Consider the following 24127-nt stretch of genomic DNA (forward strand, 5'->3'; position numbering starts at 1 on the left):
ACGTCTCCATATGTGGCTGTCTCTTCATTTGGAACTTGCCTTGGCCAGTGAATTTCCAAAGGCAAGAAAAAATATGATTGAGCATCCAGGCTTTCCTGATATCTCTTTGCCATCGCCATCAGAAGATTATGCTCCAAGAGGAGAACAAGAAACACCGAGTGGTTTCTCCCCCCCCCCACACCCCTATGCTGGGGTAGGGTGGTATGCTGGGATGGCACCATCCCAGAAACCCCAAGCATGATTTGCCAAGACAAAATCAAAAAGGGTGAAATAGATGCATCTCACAGCTCCATATTGCCCTCTTAATAGCTCTATCATCACACTTACCATATCACATCATCTTGTTCATTATTTTCTATTTTTCACTAGGATAATTTTCTATGGAACTGAAATTGCATTTTTAACCTTGGGGGCAGGTGGTTTGAGGGAGCAAAGGCTTCCTAAAAAGCAAATAAATATTGAAGAATTAAGCAACATAAAGAAATAGCAAATATTCTATTCAAACCCTTGCTTGTTATTCAAATGATTATCAAATAGCTGAAGTACATAAGTGAAAAATGTCCAGCATGATAAGAAAACATAAAGTTTGAGCTCTGCCCCGTAAGAGAGTGGAACAAAGGCTTCTTGTAGTAGATGATGCTTGAGTAAGCTAGCATCAGGCCTTGAGTAGACAACTAACTCCATGTGTTGGAGAACCTTGTTTAATGGGTTTCAATGGCGGATTTTTTCAGAAGCACTTGAGGAAGTTTCTCTACAGATGAAGCAGGAGTAAGAGCCACTGGAGAACGTTGGAATGGGTTAAGCTAAGCAGATGGAATGCGGCAAACCAGGACACGGTGGGTGAAATGGCACAGTCTTTGTGGGAAACAAGCTATCGATTGCTATCTTAGTCTGGACTTGGAAGCCAGGAGCATGAGAGTCCAAGGCTGAAGGAATGAATGTCCATGGTTCATCACAGGGGTCAGTGTCTTCCACAGAAAGAGCTTGGATTTGATTTCAGGGGCAATGGGAAGCAAAGAAATGATGCAGAAGATCAACATGACCAGCTTTGTAGCTTTGAGGTTTGAAACAAATCTCTGATGAAAGTAGCAGGAGGAATAAAATCAGTGACTAGATGAAGAAGTGTTTTAAAATATGTGAACCTGAAGGAGCGTTATGAAGAGCTGCAACATGGAAGAATGTAAAAGGCTCCTCCTGTGTTTATTGTCCGCAGACAAGTTTTTACGTGGGCGCGCAAACAACTGATACTGAATGAATAAGAAGAGGCAAACAACGGAAAGCAATGTTTTGTTTGCTGTTGCAAAAACATGAGTCACAATCCATGAGTGGCCAGCCAACAGGCATTCATCAAAAAGGTAGAGGGAGAATCGACAGATAGTGCAGTCAGAGGAAATAAAATCCCAAGAATAAAGAAAGGATCAATAATCCAAATGCAGCACAGAGATGCAGTTAGATAGGACTGAGAAAGCAATTATTGTCTTTGGTCATTTTGCCTTTCCCAGGCAGTTTGAATAGACTACTGGGGGTGAGAGCCAGACAAACACTAGCCTGAAGAATGACGCAGTAGAGAAGAACAAGCAGCACATCCTCCTGAGGCTGCAAACCCACGTGGATGGGGTAGATTTGCCCTAATCTAATTGTCCTATTTTTATGGAGCAGAAATAGCCTTTATGCTTTTAGCACATATCACTGACGATCTTTATCAAAATGGCTCAAAGATAGAGTCATCTTCCTCAGCCTGAGTATAGAACTTCAATCACAGTAAAAAAGGCATTATGGATGAGAAGTACCTCCATAGGTCTCCTAAATGAATGTGCTTGGGACACATGCCTGAGTGGTGCGATCATTAAGCGCTCAACTACTAACCAAAGGTTGGCAGCTCAAACCAGGATTTTGAACCAGTTTGAAAAGTTTGGTCAAGGCTCACAGACACAAGGGTTGCATACATACTGTTTAACAGCCAAATACCTCTGTGCCCAATGCTTTGACCTGAACTGAAGAAAGGTGGCTTTGCCCAGCTCAGACAGGAGCCAGCCCAGACATTCAAAGTTGTGAGGTCTGAGTGGGCCATTGCGTTCCATTTCCACTCTGGTCAAAATCTGACACCTTGAGAGATTTGGTTGCTCTGCGATCTATATACTGTCCTTATTTTCATGGGTCATGAACAGGCCATTTGAAATTAGTCTTAGTCCCTGCTTTAAACCCAGTTAGAGGCCCCTCCACAGACAAGCCGGTAAACCCCGTAGAGCAGGGCTACCCCACATGTAAAGACCCCTGAACCCAAACTGGCTGAACGGCAACCAACAATCACTTCAGAAATGACAAGATCTTTGTGGGGATGGAATGCTATCCTACACATATGTCAAAGAGTAAAAAGACACGACTGTAAAACGACCTAAAGCTTTATTTGGGCCACCCCATCACATCATTAGTATTTACAAGAATGTGTTAGGTATGTCTAACACTATATTTAACCCATGTGTATTAAAAAAACCACAAATGAAATAGAAGACATGGGGAGGAGTCTCATCCAAACCCACTTCTTTTTTTAAATTTCAAGCATTGCCTCGAAAATAACTTTCCTTTCTATTGGTCACACGCATTGGCTTTACTATCTTGCTTATACCTACATGTTAGGGCTGATATTTAACTAACACTCATGTCCTGTGTTTGCCCCACTGACAGCCAGAGGAACGAAATAGCTGCGGGTTGTCTGGAAATGAGACTGCATCTGTAACATCTGTCTTCATTCAATCAAAACCCAGTGCTACTTACATTTTACGAGTTTACCTGCAACAGGAAACCACTTTAAGAGTTTTAAGACATTCTCCTCCAGGAGGATTAACAGGAAGCTGTACTTTTCATCAAACTTTTCCAACACCTTCTGCCATTTCCCCCATCCTAGCTGTCCAGCTGGATGTCACCACCTTGCGTGCAGCAATGATGGAGTGTCTTATCCAGAGATACTCATTAGAAGAGGTTTTGCTGGAAAGTGAAAATCAGTCATTATGGGAGTAGGGGTGAGGTGAGCAAAAATGTACTGTTTGAACCAAGTTCTGCTCCTAAATCTCTTTAAGTCTAAGTTATATAAAAGTTATGTTCATTTATCATCAAACATTAGTACTTTAAATGATTGTATTCTTATATAGAAACACAAAAGAAACTTTCCAGATACACTACAACATCTTGAACATATTAGTAAATTAATAAAACAAAGAATGCTCTGATGAGCATCACAAAGCAGTGGCCATTTGTCACCAAGAACTATTGTATGTAAGTCAAAAATTTAAATCCACTGGCTTTATAGTCTGTTAGTGACTGCAGGTTGCACAGTAAGTTGGTGTTCGTATTCTGAGGACTGCCTTTCCCAGGTAATCTGAAAAGCTATTATCAAGCGGCTTTATTCCTCCTTCATCCAAACAACAAATTATCTCTTTCCACCAAAATGACGACATGCCGTAACTTCAGTTACATAGAAGTAAAGCCAGTTATTTGGGGAAAGGAGCAGTACCAATTGAGAAACTAAACAAAATAGCCGCAAAAGTCAAGGAGAAAGAAGCCCAGCATAACACAGCCCTTGTTCAATAGATACAATTTGGCCATCATTTATTTTTTTTTACTAAGTTCAGAGCCCTCTTGTAAAGTATAAATATCTAACAATAACATAGCATTTTGATGCTTCTTTATTCATTTTGAATTTTTCTCATTTCAGAGATTAGTAACAGCCATGAATATCCTCACCCCTTCACAATCACTAAGTGTATATAATTTACTGGTTTAAATAATTTCTATTAGTTCCTTGATTAAATCTGTGTCATATGTACACTTCTGTGCTTTACCGACGCCGTGAAGGCATAACATCGGAGTGCCAGTAACATGTCCTGCTTGCTCCCACTTACAAACATGAAGCAACAATCTGAGATACACTTAACCCTGCATGAGACCGCCTCCTAATGGTACAACGGCACCCAGTAGCTGTGCCAAGTAAATAGACAAAGCTGCATCTCTGGATCCTAGAGTCAGGCCGCCCAGAACGGAAACTGAATCCACCTCTTATTGCTGCTACTTTCTCTCTCTATGTCTTAGTTCCCATATTTAGTAGCTATGTTGTATATGTATAGTATATATATATTAAAATTATCTTTATATATGTACATTATATGTATGTTGTAGAGTGGTTATGAAGATTAAGTCGATACATGTGATAGCATATAATGGATGCTCCATACAGCTTAGTTGGCAGTATTAACATGACTGTAGAGAGGTAAATGTATTTCTGGCCCCTCTAAAAGGGAAAAAAAATGTTACAAAAAAAGTCAAGTCATGTCAGATATCAGCTTACTCTCAAAAACATGTATGTGAAAAGTGAATACAGTACCATCCAAGGCAGGGGTGGCAAGGCCAAAAGCAACCAGAAGAGGTAGGCTGTGAAGTACGCATGTAAGGATCCATTAGGATTTAAGCTGTGGAGATGTCCAACATCCCGTTAGTCCATACAAATTTTGAAACCACATAATGACCTAAAAGTGACAATCATAGTTGAAAGCTTGATGGATTCTTATTTCTAAGGAGTTCTTTCCAACAATCTATAATGTGAAACACTTACATGACAAGTCGTATGACTGGATTAAACCTGGAGAGTCCGGAGGGTAGGAGAATAGGGGTAGAATTACAGACCTCTTTCAACAGCCTGAAACTGTCCATGATGAATAAAGTTGAATTACTACGAGAGACACAATGGAGAAATGGGTGACAAATGAACAGGGAAGCGTCTACTTTGATGTGACATAAGAATAAGTCTACAAGGCACAATAATAATTATGGAGTGCTTATTTTCCATTAGACAGTATTTTAAGTGAGTGACTGACTCATATTAACTTGTTTAACTCTCATAATAACTCTAATTATAGAAAACAAACCCAGTTCTGTTGAGAATTGCAAAGTATAACAATACAAAATTTATCACCTATTACTTAACCAAAGTTAATACATGTCTACTTTCTAGTGATTTCCCTCCTTCCTTTTTCCATCCCTGGTAATTATTAAAGAACGTTTCTTTCTGTGTAGAAACTTTTTCCTGAAATTTTATAATAGTGGTCTTATACAATATTTGTCCTTTGGTGAATGATGTCCTCCAGGTTGATGTGTGTTATGAGGTGTTTCATGGATTCATCAATCTTAGAGTTGTGTGTACGTATCACAATTGTTTATCCATTCATCCATTAAGGGGCACTTAGGTTGTTTCCATCTTTGCTACTGTGAATAACACAGTGAGTATTAGCATGCATATATCAATTCATGTCTCCGGTATATAAATCTAGTGGCAAGATTGCTAGATCATCTGATATTTCTACTTCTTTTGAAGGAAAATTCAGACCTTTTCCACAGTGCTCGCACCATTGTATAGTCTCACCACCAGGCTGTGAGAAGCTCCAATCTCCCCGTACTCTGACCAGTACTTGTTGCTTTTCGTTTTGAACTTTGCTATAATTGCTTGTGGGAGATAGATCTCATTATTTTGATTCTCAGCTCTCTAATGACTAATGGCCACATAGCACATAGCTTGCTCACTGCCGACATAACAATATCAAAAGACTAGTTTCTGCCAAAGGAAGTCATGTGTGGTAAACAGAGGGTCACTGAAACAAGGGAAACCAACACAGAAAGAATTGACACAATTGCTAATCAATGAGCTCAGATATATCAATGATCAAGAAGATGGCATAAAACCCGGAACTGCTTCAATCGTTCATGTTTACGTATCATTCTGTTATACCTTGACTCAATGGGAAATAACAGCAACTCTTATTTTAATTCCCATTTTAGAGAGGAACAAAGAGCCTAAGCAACTTCCGCAAGGATACAGCTAGGAAGTCTACGGCTATTAAGGGCTGTAGAGAGGAATTGTGCACAATCTGACTTTTATTCCCTCTACTACCTTTCTTCCTTCCAATGTCAAGTGGCTTAAGGAATTAACCAGATAAGGTTGTATACAAGCTTAATTCAGAAATATTTGAAAATAGATAATGGAGTGTGTGTTTCAGGGTAGAGTCAAGCAGATATTAATAGAGAGTTAATTTGATACTGCACAGGAAGCATATGGATAGGTTAACTACACTATAAATTCCCTTCTTGCCTGTGTAGTATCAAATAAGATATGCTTAGAGAAGTCACACAGCAAAAGAATTAGATAAATTACTATGCTGATCGACACCTCAACCTTACAGAAGGTTCATGTGTTCTAAATTATAGGCAGCAGAATGGGCTGATTGCCTTGGAATCTTTTTTTTTTTATATTATTACTTTTAGTCAGTCATTATCTTACCATTGGGTTTAACCTCATAAGACTACAAAACCCAACAGGGGGTACGTGCTTGAATAAGTAAAACAAAGCACTGTCGTTTTCTAATAGGGTCACAAGTAATGCCGGTAAATTAGTAATTAGGAGACTACCTTTATATAAAGAAAATTTTAAAATTTTAATGGGTTTGAATTACTATAATTAAATAAAGCTCAAACCCAGCAAGATAAAAAGGATGAATGAATGACTTCCCAAGTGAAATAAACTTGTGAGTTATCAGGATTAGGACTAAATCTAGTCATCCCCCAAATCTTTATTAATGACCAGGAAAAGCCTACAATATGCTAATTAAATCTATAAATGCAACTGAGCTCACACGATCTTTCCAAAGGTTAAGCTAGGACAAAAGTTAAAAAGAAACATCTTCACCTTAAGGAAAATATTTTTAATAAGTAGAAGTACTGTCATAAACTCTCACTCAAAGCACCATCAATTATCATTCAACAGAGATGCTCTTTAAATAAAGGTCAAATTCCACATAATCAAACTATGGGAACAGACACATGAAGCTGGCTTTAAGAAAGCTTCACCATTTACATTTTCATTTAGTGTAAAAAACCTCCTGCTTGTTTTTTATTGGTCAAGGGGGAAAAAGACATGAACAATGAAAAAATAAATTTTTCACCTTTATCATTTATACTTTTTTCCCCTTTCTAACTTAATGAACCAGAAACTCTCTGTTTGCAAGTAATAACATAATTATGTCCTTGGGAACTTGTTTTTTATAATGTAGCATTTATTCTTTAGCTCTCAGGTCATTAGTTCAGAATTATATGTTTTTCTCATAACAACTGATAACAATAAATTCTTATATTACATCCCAAAAGAACTATGAAAAAATGCCTACTAGTCAATTCATTCAAAACATATACAATGCAACAGTAGAATGGGGGAGATTTTGACCAAGAAAAGAAGCTCAACATTGAGTATATTTTTATTCAGATATTTTATCCACAATATTGAATTTAGTGTATTATAAATGATTGTCCAAGAAAGCACAATAGAATTACTTGTATCATAAAGTTCATTTTTAGTATTCAAATCAAGCCTGTAACAACCTAATTTAGAAAAACGTAAGACAATCCTTCAGTTCTGTACAGCTTTCCACCCGTTTCCAAAACAACCTCAAACCTCACTACCCTGAAGTCAATTCCAATCCAGAGCAACCCTAACAACAGAGTAGACTTGCCCCTGGGGGTTCTGAGGTCACAGATCTTGACAGGAGCAGAAAGGCTCCTGGTTGCCCCTAGCAGCAGTGGGTTCTACGGTTGACCTTGTGCTTAGTGGCCCAATAGGGAGCCTATCTTCCCACCCCGGTTTATAGAGGCTTCCTGAGTTCATGCAAGCTATCCACTTGTTGCCCACTGAAAGATGATTTCCCTCCTTTGAGGAAGACATATTATTAAATTACATCTTCAACTTATCTCCTGGGCAGACAAAAAGACAAGCATGCTGTGCTAAACCTCAAGCATTTGGAAAGTTTTATTTATTTTTTAAAGTTTGCTGACAATAGCTAAAAATTTAGGTGTTTTCATCTGAAAAATACATCGTGTCTTAAAATGCCAAGCAATAACAATGGTAGACATTCTCATCTGGAAATGACCAGCTACTGCCAAAAAAGAATCTAACTCTTTCATCCCTAAGTCTCCAGGTCCCAGTTCATGCCTAAAAGGGTGGGATTAATATGGATCACAATGATTGACATAAAATCACCCCCTCCACCCCCAGAGCGGGAGGAACAACAGAAACAGTGGGGAAGGGAAATATTGGTCATTGTAAGGTATAAAAATACTTATAATCTATAATTTATCAAGCGGTCACAAGGGTGGGGGGTGCGAAGCAGAACTCATACCAAGGGCTCAAATAGAAAATGTTTAGAAAAGAATGATGTACAAATATGCTTGATACAATCGATGTACGGATTGTTATAAGAACTATAAGAGCCCCCAATAAAATTATCTTTAAAAAAAGACTCGACTTTAGTACAGGGTATGAATCCACATCTTTTGTTTCCTTGGCATTCCTGTAAGCATATTTAAATATATACTAGTCCTTTACATAGCATGGAGATTAATGTTCATGTTTCCACTACTCATGAGGGATTCCTGTCTAATTAAAGAGCAACATGTAAGCTCATCAAACTGAAAGCAAGTACCCCCAAAAGTGTGAAGGTGTGCTGAGATTAAGAGTAATTAGGTAGGTAGGGTTCAATATTGCTTCCTTTTGCTGTTGTTGTTGTGTTGTTTGCCTGGGTGCTAGTTCTCCCCATGGTTTCCTTAGTATGGAAATAAATAACCTATAAGGTTACTGAGTCCAAGTCCCCACCAAACAGGGTGAGTTGTAGTCAATTAAGATGGTAACTTCTAGCCACGATTCCCACTTCTGGACTTTATATGCCTGTGGTCATGGTCCCTTGTTGGAGGTCTTCTCTCTACCAGGGGGCAGTACTATAGTGGGAGTTAGACTTGGCTTTTTGTTGAAGGGGTGAATCAAGCCATGCCCTTGGTTTCCTTGAGCCCTACTCTACCTTGATGGAGAGTGTGATTTTAAAAACATCCTTTGTTTTCCTTGGATATTTAACCATAAAACACAAGAATTTTTAATTTCAGGAAAAAATTTTGTTTTTATTCTTTACTTTCATAGTTTATCTATCTATCTATATATATATATATATACATTTAATTAAAGGTTACGAAAATGTCACACTCGGCGTTATAGGGATACTGGTTCCATCATACAGTTATAACACACATAACCTCACCTGCAAAATCAGACCTTTATTTGCTGGCTGAGCTTTGGTAGAAGCAAGAAACCTGTGGTGAGTTTTGGACATCTTTGGTTTCTGGCTCTGGACCCTGCCTGTGGCTCACTGCTGCCTGACCTTCAGATTTGGACTAAATGCCACCCACCAACCACATGAGACACGTGCTCAAAGATCTAAAAGGCTCTGTGGGCATTGCAGCAAATGGGAGGCCCCAGGGACATTAAGGAATTATTCAAAGGAGGAGGCGGAGGAAAATGGAGTAGATCAGCATCTCAGAAGAGTTGGCTATTAGGCACACCAATGATTTCCACCTCATTTGGACTAGTCTAGTGTAAGTTCTTCTGAAAGAAATTATTACCACACCAGGCTATTATCAGATTCAGAATCATTGATAAACTTTCATTAAGGACTGAAAATCTAGTTCAGAAATTCCATTTCTGATATGGCAGCTTGAGCAGTTCTATGGAACCCCGAGAAAAAAAAACCCATAAAAATAATTATATATAAACCTAACCTAACTAATTACCATAAATTAGTGCTGACTCATTGTCATTTTAGTGAGTACATATATGATTGTGTGTCGAAGAGTTTACCCTCAATGATTTTTCAAAAGTAGATAGGCAGGCTTTTCTTGGGAGGAGATGATGTCGTTAGCTTGTTATGTGCAGTGAGGTTGTCCAACTTCTAATGACCCACATACAACAGTGCATTCGATGATCCGGTCCTCCCCAACCTCACACTTGCTGCTACATCTGAGTGCATTCCTTCAGCCACCGTGTCTATCCATTTCCCGGGTTTTCCTTTCTCCCACTGTTCCTCCTCTGTAACCAGCACGACATCCTTCTCCAGGGACTGGTCTCTCCTGATAGCATGTGCACGGGATGTGAGACAGAGTCTTAGCATTGATTGCAAGGAGCATTCTGATTTAAGACAGAGTTATTCGCTCTTCAGAAAGACAATAGTACTTTAATATTCTTCACCACCACCATAATTGAAATATATCAATTCTTCTTCAGCCTTTCTTATTTCACATGCACATGAGGCAACCGAAAAAACCACGGCTTGAGGAAGGTACACCTTACTCCACCAGGTGACATCCTAGCTTCTCGACACTTTAAAGAGCTCTTGGGCAGCAGAGTTTCCCAATGCAATACACAATTGGATCTCCTGAGTGCTGCTTTCATGGATATTGATTGTAGATCCAAGCAATAGGAAATGTTTGACAGCTTCAATCTTTCCTCCTTTATCATAGTATTGTCTATTGCTGCCATTGTGAGGATTTGGGTATTATTTACATAGAATTAAATTCTGTACTGAAGGATCCAGTCCTTGAGCCTTATCAGCAAGTACTTCAAGTCCTCTTTTAGTTCAGCAAGCAAGGTTTTGTCATCTACATCTCAAAGGTTGTTAATAAGTGTTCCTCCGATCTAGGTGTCTCATTCTTTTTCATATCATCCAGCTTCTTGGTTGAATAGGTACAGTGATGGGATATAAATCAGAGAAGCAAAACCAATGATGCTTATTTTTGTGTATATAAAAAAAGAAATTTATATCAAGAAGGTGGCTCATACAGTTATAGAAGCAGGTAGGTCCTGTGCAGTTCAAGCTCATGGGTCAGATCTTAAGCTTAATTAATGGGGAAAGAGTTTACTTTATTCTTCCCACAACTGCTTGGCTGTTCACGTAAGACTCCATCAGGAAGGTTATTACATTATGTTATCACATCATGGGAGGATCCTGCCCCAGCCAACTTAACAGCAAACAGAAATTCTCATAGTATATAACCCTCGCGCATACTTTTCCTGATATTAAAACACATAATATATCCTTGTTCTATTCAAACAATTGTCTCTTGGTCAATTTGCAGATTATACAGAAGCGTGTTGAAGTGCTATGGAATTTCTATTCTTGGAAATATTATCCATAGATTGTTACAATCCATCCAGTTTGTTATGATGCACTATTGTATAGTCAATAAAATATAAGTTAAAATTTTTGCTGATCTCTTCATTCAATCAAATCCATCTGCTGTTAGCAATGATATCCCTAAGTCCAGGTCCTCTTTTGAATGGACTTGAATTTCTGGTAGCTCCCTCACAATGCTTTTCTACAACTGTTAATGATATTGTTCACTGATTTGTGCATTCTGCTAAATAACCTTTCTTTGGAATGGACACAAATACAGATCTCTTCCCATAACTTGTCTAAGACACTGTTTTTCAGATTTCTTGGCATAGGCCAGAGATTGATTCCAGTGCTTCTTTAGTTTGTTGAGACATTTGTTTCAATATTCCATCAATTCCTGGATCTTTGTTTTTGGCTAATGCCTTCAGTAGAACTTGGACTGTTTCCTTCAGTATCATTGAAATGGTTTAATATTGACCAGTTCTTCTTGATACATTAAATGTGTATTCCTTCCACATTTTTTATAAAACCATTTTATTGGGGGAATCCTACAGCTTTTATCACAATACACACATACATCCATTGTGTCAAGTACATTTGTACATTTGTTGCCATCATCATTCTCAAAATATCTGGTTTCTGCTTGAGTCCCTGGTTTCAGCTCCTCATTTTCCCCTCCCTCCCTGCTCCCCACTCCCTCATGAACCCTTGATAATTTATAAATTATTATTATTTTGTCTTATCTTACACTGTCCAATGTCTCCCTTCACCCACTTTTCTGTTATCTGTCCCCCAGGGAGGAGGTTATATATAGAACCTTGTAATTGGTTCCCCCTTTCTACCCCACCCTCCCTCCACCGTCCCCGTATAGCCACTCTCACTACTGGTCCTGAAGGGATCATTGTCCTGGATTCCCTGTGTTTCCAGTTCCTATCAGTACCAGTGTACATCCTCTGGTCTAGCCAGGTTTGTAAGGTAGAATAGGGATCATGATAGTGGAGGGTAGGGGGGGAAGGAAGCACTTAGGAACTAAAGGAAAGTTGTATGTTTCATCCTTGCTACACTGCACCCTGACTGGCTTGCCTCCTCCCTGCAACCCTTCTATAAGGGGATGTCCAGTTGCCTACAGATGGGTCTTGGGTCCCCAAACTGCACTCCCCACATTCACAATGATTTGATTTTTTTGTTCTTTGATGCATGCCTGATAACTGTTCCCTTTGACACCTTGTGATTACACAGACTGGTATGTTTCTTCCATGTGGGCTTTGTTGCTTCTCAGCTAGATGGCCATTTGTTTACCTTCAAGTCTTTAAGACCCCAAATGCTATATTTTTTGATAGCTGGGCTCCATCAGCTTTCTTCACATTTGCTTATGCACCACTTTGTCTTTAGTGGTCATGTTGGGAAGGTGAGCATCATGAAATGCCTGTTTCATAGAACAAAGCATTCTTGCATTGAGGGAGTACTTGAGCCTTCCTCATTCTTTTGATGTTTTTTCCCCCCATAGAATATTTTAATATTAAAACTCAAGACGTGAGTTTTTTCCATTTCACAGAGATATGCTAAGCATATTTTTCCATTTTGTTTTCTAATTTCTTGTCTTTGCTCATTTAATTATAATACTTTGTATTCTCTTATCAATGGAGCATTGGTGGTGTAGTGATTACGCAATGGGCTGTAATCTACATGGTTGAGAGTTCAAAGTAACCAGCAGATCCAAAGGAAAAAGACTGGGCTTTCTACTCCCATAAATAGTTACAGTCTCAGAAATCCACAGGGATTGCTATGAGTCAGCATTGACTCGATGGTAGTGAGTTTGAGAGTGAGACTCTTCTATCAGGAGCCAGTCCCAGAGCCCCTTCTGACATCCACTTTGATCTTTTCTCTTTATCCTGTCTTTTTAATGAAATTTGCTTTCTTCATGTTTGATGTTGTTGATGCCATCCCACAGTTTACCAGGTCATTAGTGTTCAATGAGTCAATTCTGTATTAGAGATGGTCCCTAAATTCAGGTGGGATATACTCACAGTTGAATTTTGGCTGTCATGGACTTGTTTTCATTGTTTTTTCAATGCCAATGTGAGCTAACATATAAATACAGTTAGCACTTGTTCTCATCTTGGCTGTTCATATTAAGCTTAATCCATTATCTCTTCCCACAGATGTAGTTAATTTGATACCTGTGTATTCCATCTGGTGAGGCCTACATGAATAATAACCATTTAAGTTGCTGGAAATGAAGAAATTGATGGTTTTGCAAAATTCCATCATTCAATCTGATCACCAGCTAATTGTCTATCATCAAAAGGAGGTTTTCTTTTATTACGTCAGTGAGATTATATCAGAATAGCATGGATCCTAAGCCTAATCACATTGGAGTCATGTTTTACATAACAAACAGAATAGCCAGGAGCACAAATAGAAAGGAATGAAGCACAGATGCATTGGAAGCACACAGGAAAACCAGAGAATGCTGGCAGTTACCAGAAGTCAGAAGGGAGGCCTACAGAAGTCATCAACCAGGAACTTAATTTAGATTTTTCACCTCTGGAATAGTGAGAAAATAAATTGCTACTCTTTAAAGCTACACACTTATATTTTTTATTATGACAGCAGTAGATAACTGAGATGTAGTTCCAAGTTTCACTAATTAGCACATCTGTGGCATACTCAAAAGGATAGTCAAATATATATATGGATAAATTAAAAATCACATTTACTTTTTTTTTTTTCCAACAAGAGTGCAAAATCCAATGGGGAAACAGAATAATAAAAAAATCAATCCTTAAAAAACTGAATATTCACGTGCAAAAGAATGAAGTTGGATCACTTTCTCGCGGTATACAGGCAACCCCATTAATATTGCTTCTTTTAGAATTTGTAGGTCAGTTGAAACAGGTGTATATAGTTCTTATTCAACCTTAGAGCAAGGAAAAGCTAGAAGCATTTTCAATATTTTAAAAGCTGCATTCATAGCAACTGAAGGTGATTGTGGTAATGAATGTACTGTGCTTAGAGGTTGGTCCAATGATTTCAAAGTGATGGTATTGACATGACACTGAAGCAGAGCTTCAAACAAGGCAGTGCCCTACTCAAAGATCTCAATAGACAGTGATGCTTCCTATGTGTGGTTCTCTTCTAGAAGGCCTACCTATACCTCTTCCAAGTCTCCCACTCCAGGGCTTCCACCTGTAATGTTTCCTGTTCTGGTCACCTTGACTAGTCATGCATGCTATAAAAAGTCTGATCTTTTCCTGTTTAACTCCTACAGCAATGACAAAGCAAGTTTAAAGCCCTGGATTAAATTTTTCTGTATGTTTATGACAATTTGTAGACTGTCTGTACCAAAAATTCAAAATGAATTATATGTAGGAGCTAAAAGTATAAATCTCTTGGAAAATAAAAAAGGAGTAAATCCTAATAGTGTACTTGAATTAGGCAAAGCTTTATCACTATAGTAATAAAAGCAAAAACAACAAAATAAAAATATAGATAAAATTAGGCCTGATCAAACTTTAAAAAAATGTTATTTTTAAAGGGTGCCACCAAATAAATGAAAATATAACCCACAGGACAGAAGAACATATTTGCAAATCCTGTATCTGATAAGGAATTTGTAACTAGAGTATGCCAAAACTATTACAAGTTCTTGGTAAAAATGAAAAATAACCTAATTTTAAAACAAACCGTATTTGAATAGGTACTTCTTAAATGAGCATACAAAAAGGTTAATAATTACATGAAAATATTCTCCAAATCATGAGTCATCAGGGATATATGTAAATCACATTCCATTTCACAACTCCTCCACTGCCATCTAGGAGATTCCAACTCATGGTGACCCTAAAGGATAGGGTGAAACTTCCCTGTGGGTCCCTCGGATTGTAAATCTTTACGGAAGTAGAAAGCCTCATCTTTCCCTCATAAAGCAGCTGGTGGTTTCAAACAACTGACCCTGAGGTTAGCAGGACCCTTTCCCACTAAACAGAAGCTCTATAATAGAAAGGGTAGGTAATCAGTGTTGGCAAAGATGGGAAGAAATTTGGCTCTCATACATACACTGCTGAGGAGAACGGAAAATGTTGAAACCAATTTAGAAACATCCTCGGAGTTCTTCAAAAAACGTTCAAGATAGAGCGATCATGTTTCCCAGAAAGTCGACCTCCAGCTATAGACCAAGAGAAAGAAATGGATTTCCACACAAAATGTGTGCAGAAGTGTTGAGGCAGCATCGTTGATAGCACCAAAAAGAGTGGAAATAGCCAAAATACCTATCCCCAAAGGTATGGACAGATAAAATATGCTATGTCCACAGTGCAGAATATTATTTAGCAATAAAAAATAATCAAGTACTCATTCTTGCTACACATGGGGGAATCATAAACTTTATGTTAAATGAAAGAAGTCAGACACCAAAAATGTATGTCTATATGAAATATCTAAAATGGGAAAATCTCATAAAAAATTAAGGAACAGATAGGTAGTTGCCTGAGGTGAGGAGAAAATGCTTGGGCAAAATGGAAAATGACTTCTGCATTGGCTGAAAATATGATAAACTTTACCATGACAACATCTGCATAACTTTTCGATATACTAAAATACATTTTATCATACACTTTAAATATATGAAATGAATGATACAGAACCTGTATCCTAATAGTGTTACATTAACATTTACATGGGCCACCAGCCTCAAAAGCAGGAAGGAGATGGGCAAGAGAGAGGGATGTGGTATCCACAGGGTCTCTTATAAATAAGACACATTGTCAAAGAGAAATCATTAGTCTATGACTTGATTGACAGGTTAGACATTACCCATATCTTTTCACAGGTGTGTCACCATGGCAGAAAACATTAGTACCACAGTATCCACGAGGATTGAATTGTACTCTCTTTCAATATTCTGCAGTTTGAGGAATAAAAAAGACTGAAAGAGCAAAATCAAGGCTGAGGGTATATGGCGAAAGATTTTCCAGTGCAAAAAACGATTATTCAAGAAAGCTTTTTACAGCCACAAAGAATGAACAGGTGAATAATGCTATTGGAAAATAAATTACTGATAGATTGTTTAGCCTTTAACTTGCTAATGTTGCCATTAGGTGACATCAAGTCAGCTCCAACCCAGAGCAACAGAATGAGGCACTGCAAGGTCCTGCGTCATCCTCACCATTGTTCCTCTGCCTGAGCGCATTGACTCCGCCACTGCGTCACGCCATCTTCTTAAAGGTCTTCCTCTTTCTAGCCACCCCTCTACTTTACTAAAAAAGATGTTCTTCTCCAGGGATGTACCTCTTCTGACAACATGGCCACAGTTTGCAAGACTTGACTTGCCATCTTTGCCTCTCAGGAGCACTCTGGCCTTACTTCTTCCAAGACTGATCTGTTTGACTGGCTTGGAGTCCATGACACTTTCAGCAGTATTCTTAAGTACCATATTTCAAATGCATCTGCTCTTCTATGGGCTTCCTTATTCATTGTCCAACTCTCACATGCATATGAGGCAATGGACAATCATGGCTTGGGTCAGTCCTCAAAGTAACATCCTTGTTGTTCAATATTCTAAAGAGGTCTGTGTAGCAGATTTGCCTTGTGTAACACATCTTTTGATTTCTTGATTGCTGCTGCCATGAGAACTGATTATGGATCAAAGTCAAATCAATCCTCGGCAACTTTGACCTTTTCCCCATTTACCATGATGTTAACAATTCATCCAGCTGTGAGGATTTTGGTCTGCCTTACATTGAATTGCAATCCGTAATGAAGGCTACAGTCCTTAATTTTTATCAGCAAGTGCTTCAATTCCTCCTCATTTTCAATCTTCCAATCATATAATCCAGCTTGTCTGGCTAGCTCATGCAATATTTTATTTTCCTAAAACGTCTTTAAAATATGTTCCTTTGGTCACTTTGGAGTCCCAAAATATCATTGTTGTTGGAATTCTGACAGCTATGCCACTTTTATTTCTACTGCCAATTGGATCATACATGGTGGAAGGTTTCAATAGAGCTTCTAGACTGAGACAGACGAGGAAGTAAGATATAATGGTCTACTCTGAAAATGTGACCAATTGAAACATATAATAAGCAGTACAGCATTGTCTGATGTTTTGTCAGAAGATACATTTCTCAGGTTGCAAAGCATTCACCATGTAACTGGGGAAGAGATGCTTCCTCACAGCTCAGCCACACATAACAAACAATAGGATGGAGGACAGCCTTGGGGCCATTCCCTGATGTGGCACAACTCAAAATAACAAAAAAATCTCTTCTAAAATCCATGAGCAATTGGAAGGTGGGAAATAGAATGTATGAATCCGGGAAAACTAGAACTTGTCAAAAGATAAAAGAGCATTCTTAACGATCAATAGTCTAAGCTTAAATGAACTGATAATGAGTATTTTCAATCATACAGTCTCATGGTCTACTGTGCCTGGATGCAAAATTGAAGCAGAATTGTACCACAATCATGGTCAAATTGAACACGTCAAGATCTGTTTGAAGTACAGCAATGGTAGTCACAGGACAATGCTCATACACCTGCAGGCAATGAGGTAAGATACCACTACTCAAATGAATGCGCCGACCACTAATGTTAAAGGTGAAGCAGTTGGAAGTTTTTATCAAGTTCTGCCGTCTGAAATTAATCAAACATGCAATCAAGATGCATTAATAATCATTGATGGCTGGAATGAAAAAGTGGAAATAAAAAGATCAGTAAATAGCAAACATCATGTTAGTGGTAGGAACAAGGCCAGAAATTGCATGATAGGATTTTTTCAAAATGAATGACATAAAACATTGGAAACTTCTTTTCAAATACATGAGTGATGACCATACATATGGACCACACCAGATACACATGGAATACACAAAATAAAATCAGTTCTATCTGTCACAAGAGACCATAGAAAATCTTAATACATCCGTCCAAACAAAGCCAAAGGCCTACTACAACAGAGACCACACATAGTTCACATGCAAGTTCTAGTTGAAGCTAATGAAAATCAAAATAAATCTAGATAACCAAACAGAGCCCTTAATATATCCTACCTGAATTTCATGTCCAGACACAAAATAACTCTGACATGATGAGTAATCTTGACTGATGACCAAATAAACATTGAGGACATACTACAGAAAGGAAGGAAATAATCACTAACGAGCAAAGAAAGAAAAGAACAAATGGAAGTTAAGAAAATGCCTCCATACTTGCTCCTGGCTATAGACTCGCTAAACTAACTGGAGGACATGAGCTAAACAGAGATTCCAAAGAGAAAATACAAAAGAAAAAGCAGAGTATTATAGCAAAATGTTAAAGAGCTGTATATAGAAATCAAGGGTAAAGAAACATTCATTCAGATTTTCTGAAGCAGAAAAAAATACTCAAGCCTCAAGGGGCAATATTGAAAATAATGTGGGCAAAATATTGATGGGCACACAAACCATCACAAGAAAATAGGGAAATTGTAATAGATTTTATTTTACCTGGATCCACTACCAACCCCACCAAAGAAGACTGAAAGAATCATCGACTGCCAAAAGAACCAATAAATCTGTCTTGGAAGAAGTACAGCCAGAATGCTCCTTTGAGTCAAGGATGGCTAGACTTTGTCTCATGTACTTTGTTTTTTTCAAGGTTACTCTTCTTTTTTTATCACTCTATTGGGTTCTCTTACAGCTCTTATAGCAAACCACACATCAATTGTATCAAGCATTTTGTACATATGTTGCCATCAACATTTTCAAAACATTTTCTTTCTACTTGAGCTCTTGGTATCAGCTAGTTTTCTTTCTCTTCCTCCCCCAACCTTCAACCCCGGTGAACCCTTTCATAAATTATAAATTATTATTCTTTTCATATCTTACACCATCTACTACCCATGTTTCTGTTGTTTATCCCCACCCCCGGGGGGTGTTATATGTTGATTGTTGTGATTATTCCCCTTTCTCCCCATTCTCCCCCAACCTTCCCCCTAGCTTCATGGTATTGATACTCCCATTAATGTCTCTGTGAGATTTATCTGTCCTGGATTCCATGTCTTGAAAACACTTATCTATACCAGTGAACACACTCTGGTCTAGCCAGATTAGTAGGTAGAGTTGGGGTCATGACAGTGGGAAGGGAGGAAGCATTAAAGCACTAGAGGAATGTTGTGTGTTTCCTCAGTGCTATAGGGCACCCTGGTTGACTCGTCCTAGACATGTTTTCAAGAGAGACCAGTCCCTGGAGAAGGGTATCATGCGTGGTAAAGTAGAGATGCAGCAAAACAGAGGTAGTCCCTCAGCAAGATGGACTGTCACAATGGCAGAAACAATGGGGTCAAACATAGCAGTGATGTAGGAATAGTGCAGGACCCAGAAATGTGTCCTTCTGTTGTCCAGTTCTCATTCAGTGTCCTCCCCCTCCATGGATTGGTTACAGTATACCTGCAGATGCAAAAAGCTGTGGCTGTTCAAGTTCCTGATATAAAATGGCATAGTGCTTACATATAACCCATGCACATCTTCCTGTATTCTTCAAATCATCACTAGCTTACTTATATAATATAGCATAAATACTACTACTAATAAGCATAGAACTTTAAACTCCCTCTTAGCTTTTGAGGGATTGTTTTGATCATTTATTTGTTTTTATTTTTCTGCTCCTCCTTTTTATTTCTTTTGCTTTATGTGATTGATCACTGATTTCTAGAGTTCATGGAAATAAAACCCATTGGTCCACAGGGCTGACAGTACACAGGGTCTTTACAAATCAGAGCCAACTTGATTACATCCAGTAACAAGAAAAGCCCACTGCCCTAAAAAATTATTGTGAGAATAAATTGTGATGATATATGTAGATTATTTATAATAGTGTTTGGAACATTGTAGTGCATCTGTTTTCTTGTGTCCTGAAAATCTTCAAGGAAAATCTTCAAGAACTATGACTACTGTTAGGTTTTGTGTCGACTTGGCTGCACCATGATTTGGCAGTAAGGCTTTTCCATGTTACCTAACATAATGTAATCAACTCTATTATGAGATCTGCAGTGAGCAGCAAAGTAGCTATGAGATGAGATTAGATTGCAACCCCTGACTTGGGTTACAGGACCAAATGTTGTTTCCTCAGGGGTATAGTCTACTTGATATATAAATAGAAGCTATGCTAAGCACATTCATTTTTTCTGCTGAGCTTACATCTTGCATTTTATCTGTTGCTCTTGGGTTCTTTGGACTTTAGGCAAGGGTCTGCCATATTGCCTGATGATCCCAGGAGCTATGAGTGATGTGCCATTTGATCTCTTATCTGATCTACCAACTTTGGATTTACTTGCCTCTGCAAGCACAAGCCTGACCTGCTGACATCCAACAGACTGTGATTACTTCATCTTCCTACTTCCTGGTTCATCATCATCACTTGCAACGATATGAGTAATCAAAAGTCTCTAGCTTAGCATTGGGTCTACAAATTTGAGTCAACTGGATTTTCCACTTCTACACTGTGTGAGTCATTTCCTTGATATAAATTTTTCTTTCTATATTTCTTTCTATCTATCTACCTATCATATATCTATGTCACTGGTTCTGCTTCTTTATTGAACCCTGCCTAACACAACTACTAAAATGGGTGTATTTTTCCCTAGAAATATTGAAACTTTCCTCTTCAATCTCTTTCACAGATTTTAAAATTTACAGTTTATAAAATTATAGAGCAGTAAAACTCAAAACAGTACTCATTCTTCTGAAGATATTTTACCATTTTGCCTGTTAAAAAATGTATTAAACAGCGAGAATATATATTGCCAATCTGGCTGTTTCTTTTACCAAACTAAAATAAATTTAGTTATCACCCATAGCACTTTACCTGTACCTATAAAAACAAGTGTATCCTTAATTATTCAGGAAATATGCACACTACATGTGACTGCTGTGTAATTGCTTTTACTTCACCCTATTAGCAAGATTCCTTAGAAACAATAGCTTTCATCCTAACCACTAGCTCAATTGATAGTGACTGTCACAAATGCTTATTGGCATGAACACTTAGTATCTTGTTTCTCCTTTACAGCGCCTCTATTATATAATGGAAATATATATTTATTGTTGATGTTATTAGTCACATCAATGAGTATGGTTGTCACAGAGCCATAGTAAAGGGAAAAAATGACAATAATAATAATAATTAGTCCATTAAATGATCTCATCAATCATATGATACAGTATCATGGCTTATTCTTTAAGTACCTTAAGATAATTACTGTCAACTGGTATTAGAAATAGAAAAATTAAACAAAATTTTCAAATTTAAAAAAGGTATTGTGCAGACTTGATAAAAATACTGATTTTCAAGTCATATTCAATCTTGTCTTGTAATAAAAAATCATTCAAGGGCTATCCATCAGTTGTCACTATGAGGAATCTAAAGTGAACATAAATTACAGAAACTCAACTGATTTGATAACTTAAAGTGTGATTTTAAACTAAATGGAGCCAACACACATACAGGCAATCTGGTTCACAAATCTTTCAAATTCTGCTATAAATAAGAACTTTAAAATATCTAAATGTACCACAGAATATTTGACAACTATAAAACAAAATTATTGGCATTAACTGTCTTAGTTACAATAGTGGTACCTTGAATATCATAAGTCAGGTAGCTGCAAAGACTAGACTTTCAGTTTCCACAGTTTAGGACACTGGCAGCTGAATTCCAGGTATGACTCTAACACAAGTTCGTTCCCGGTCTATATGAGTTTCTAATTGCTTCCAGCAAACATTGGATTCCGAGACTTTTAAATGCACCTAGCTCAGCCGGATATCTTCTTCTCCTCTTCCATATGTGTACGTGTGTGTGTCTTTCTATTTTTATTCTGCTCTGATATAACTCAAAATTGATTAGATTTAGGTCCAGCATGACTCTCGTATGATCTCTTTGATAAATAAAGCCTATTTCCAAATAGGTCATACTTATGGTTCAGAGATCAGGATTTTAATACACATTTTAGGTGGACACAATTCAATCCACAGCATTATATATTTTAAGCATATTTGATCAAGAATATATTAACTGAAGAACTCAAACAGAAAAACAAAGCTGGCCCATAGTAGCTTTTCAAACAAAAAGAGAAAGAGTTTGGCTGGCTAACAGGGCAGAAACCCTTTGGGGCCACACTTGAAAAGCACTCTTGGTCTAGACAAAAATGTTTTAACAGCTCTAAACACACTGCCATCTACTTCATTCCGACTCAAAGCAGCTCCATACAATAGAGGGGACCTGCTCCAGGGGGGTTCCGAGGCTCGAAATCTTTAGGGGAGTAGAAAACCTGATCTTTCTCGTTCACACAGGCCGGTGGATTTGAAATGCTGACCTTTTGATTACCAAGCCAATGCAAGACCCACTATGCCAGAAAGCTCTCTTTAACCACAATAGCAGTAGCAAAATGCATATGCGATTGCCCTTTATTTTGTCAAGTATCCACAACCCACGATCAAATTTAATGTAAAACACAAGGCTAATATTGCCTTCAGTTCTCTTATAGGAATAAAGATTTTATAGTTGCTTTAAAAGTTACTGTAAAAGGCCTTTTCAGTTAAGTTTTAAGGGAAGTTTTCCTTTCTTCATTTTTTGTTTCTATTTTACTTTAGTTTTAAAGTAGCTACTATTTGGAAAGAATGACTTCACACTCTGACAAAGGAAATTATGCTCTACAAAAGAATTAGTCTTTAAATAAGAATTTAACACTCTTTCACTACGTATTTATTGAATGGCTATTAGCTATTGCTATTGCTGGCTATTGGAGCAGGTATAAAAACTAAGAACAAAATGCCTCCTCGCTACAAAAATTTAGTATTAATGCAATACAAACTATAACAAATGATTCGTGGTTATTAGAGAAGTATAAACAAATTAATACTGGGAGCTGGAATTTAATAAGGGAAGATAAAGAACTTTTATAAGGGCGATTGTACTTGTTTAGTGCATATATTAGCTTTCTATGAAGAGTGTAACAAATTGTTACAAATTTCGTAGTTAAAAGCCTCACAGATTCCTTTTCCTTCAGTCTGGAGATTAAAGGAGTAATGAGGTTGGCTTTCAGTATAAATTTTGTGGGAAAGCCCTTCCTTTTTCAGCTTCTAGAGACCACCGGGTGGCTTGGTGGGCAGCAGGTCCACAGGAGAGAGATGAGGCTTTCTACTCCTGCAGAGAGTTACAATCTTGCAAACACGCGGGGCAGGTTGACCCCGTCGTCCTACAGGGTGGTGACAAGTGGAACCACTTTGGTGGCAGCGAATGAGGGTGGCCTCCTGCCTTTCTTGGTGAATAGCCCTTTTCCTCCAACTCCAAGCCAGTGGACTATGTCTTCTCACATCAAATCACTCGGATTTCTGCTTCTATCAGCACAGGCTGTGAGTTCTTCAGTGAGCAAATAAACCCATGCTTACCGTCTTCACTGGGTACCCAGTCCCTGTCAGGAATTGGACATTTGAAGACACATTAATTCTGTAAGATGGTCCTGTGGACTGGGAGAGAGACAGATGCCAGCCAGTCATCAACGCAGAATCTTTGATGTGGTTGTGTGTGTGTGTGTTTCTTTTTAATAAATCATTTTATTGGAGCTCATACAACTCTTATCACAATCCATACATACATCAATTGAGTAAAGCACATTTATACATTTGTTGCCCTCATCGTTCTCAAAATTCGCCTTCCGCTTGGGTTCCTGGAATCAGCTCCTCATTTTCCTTTTTCCCTCCCCCTCCCTTCCCACTCCCACCTCCCTCACAAACCCTTAATAACTTATAAATTATTACTCTATCCTATCCTACACTCCCCTCACCCACTATCCTGTTGCCCATCCTGCAGAAAGGAGGTTACATGTAGATCCCCGAGATTGGTTCCCCCTTTCTATAACCCCTTCCTTCCCGCTGTCGCCAAGGTATGACATTTATTCCCTAGATACACACACACACATACACACACACACACACACACACACACACACACACGTCGTGTTTATCTTGTCTATTGGTAACTTGCCCCATCATCACATGTCCTTCTCTGACTCTCAAATCTTTACAGTGTCCCTCTGGAACTTTCAGAGATGAATTTTTCCT

General features: G+C 38.1%; 1 long non-coding RNA gene across 1 annotated transcript; it reads right to left on the reverse strand.

Annotated features, from left to right (window-relative positions):
- Positions 1-326: 326 nt before the first annotated feature.
- LOC142436347 (uncharacterized) lies at positions 327-4718 on the reverse strand. Its single transcript, XR_012781895.1, has 3 exons — positions 4607-4718; positions 2776-2985; positions 327-440 (listed from the first exon to the last, which is right to left on the reverse strand). It is a non-coding gene; the product is annotated as an uncharacterized LOC142436347 (long non-coding RNA).
- Positions 4719-24127: the final 19409 nt, after the last annotated feature.

This window comes from Tenrec ecaudatus, unplaced genomic scaffold (assembly GCF_050624435.1).
Source record: "Tenrec ecaudatus isolate mTenEca1 unplaced genomic scaffold, mTenEca1.hap1 Scaffold_2266, whole genome shotgun sequence".
Lineage (NCBI taxonomy): Eukaryota > Metazoa > Chordata > Mammalia > Afrosoricida > Tenrecidae > Tenrec > Tenrec ecaudatus.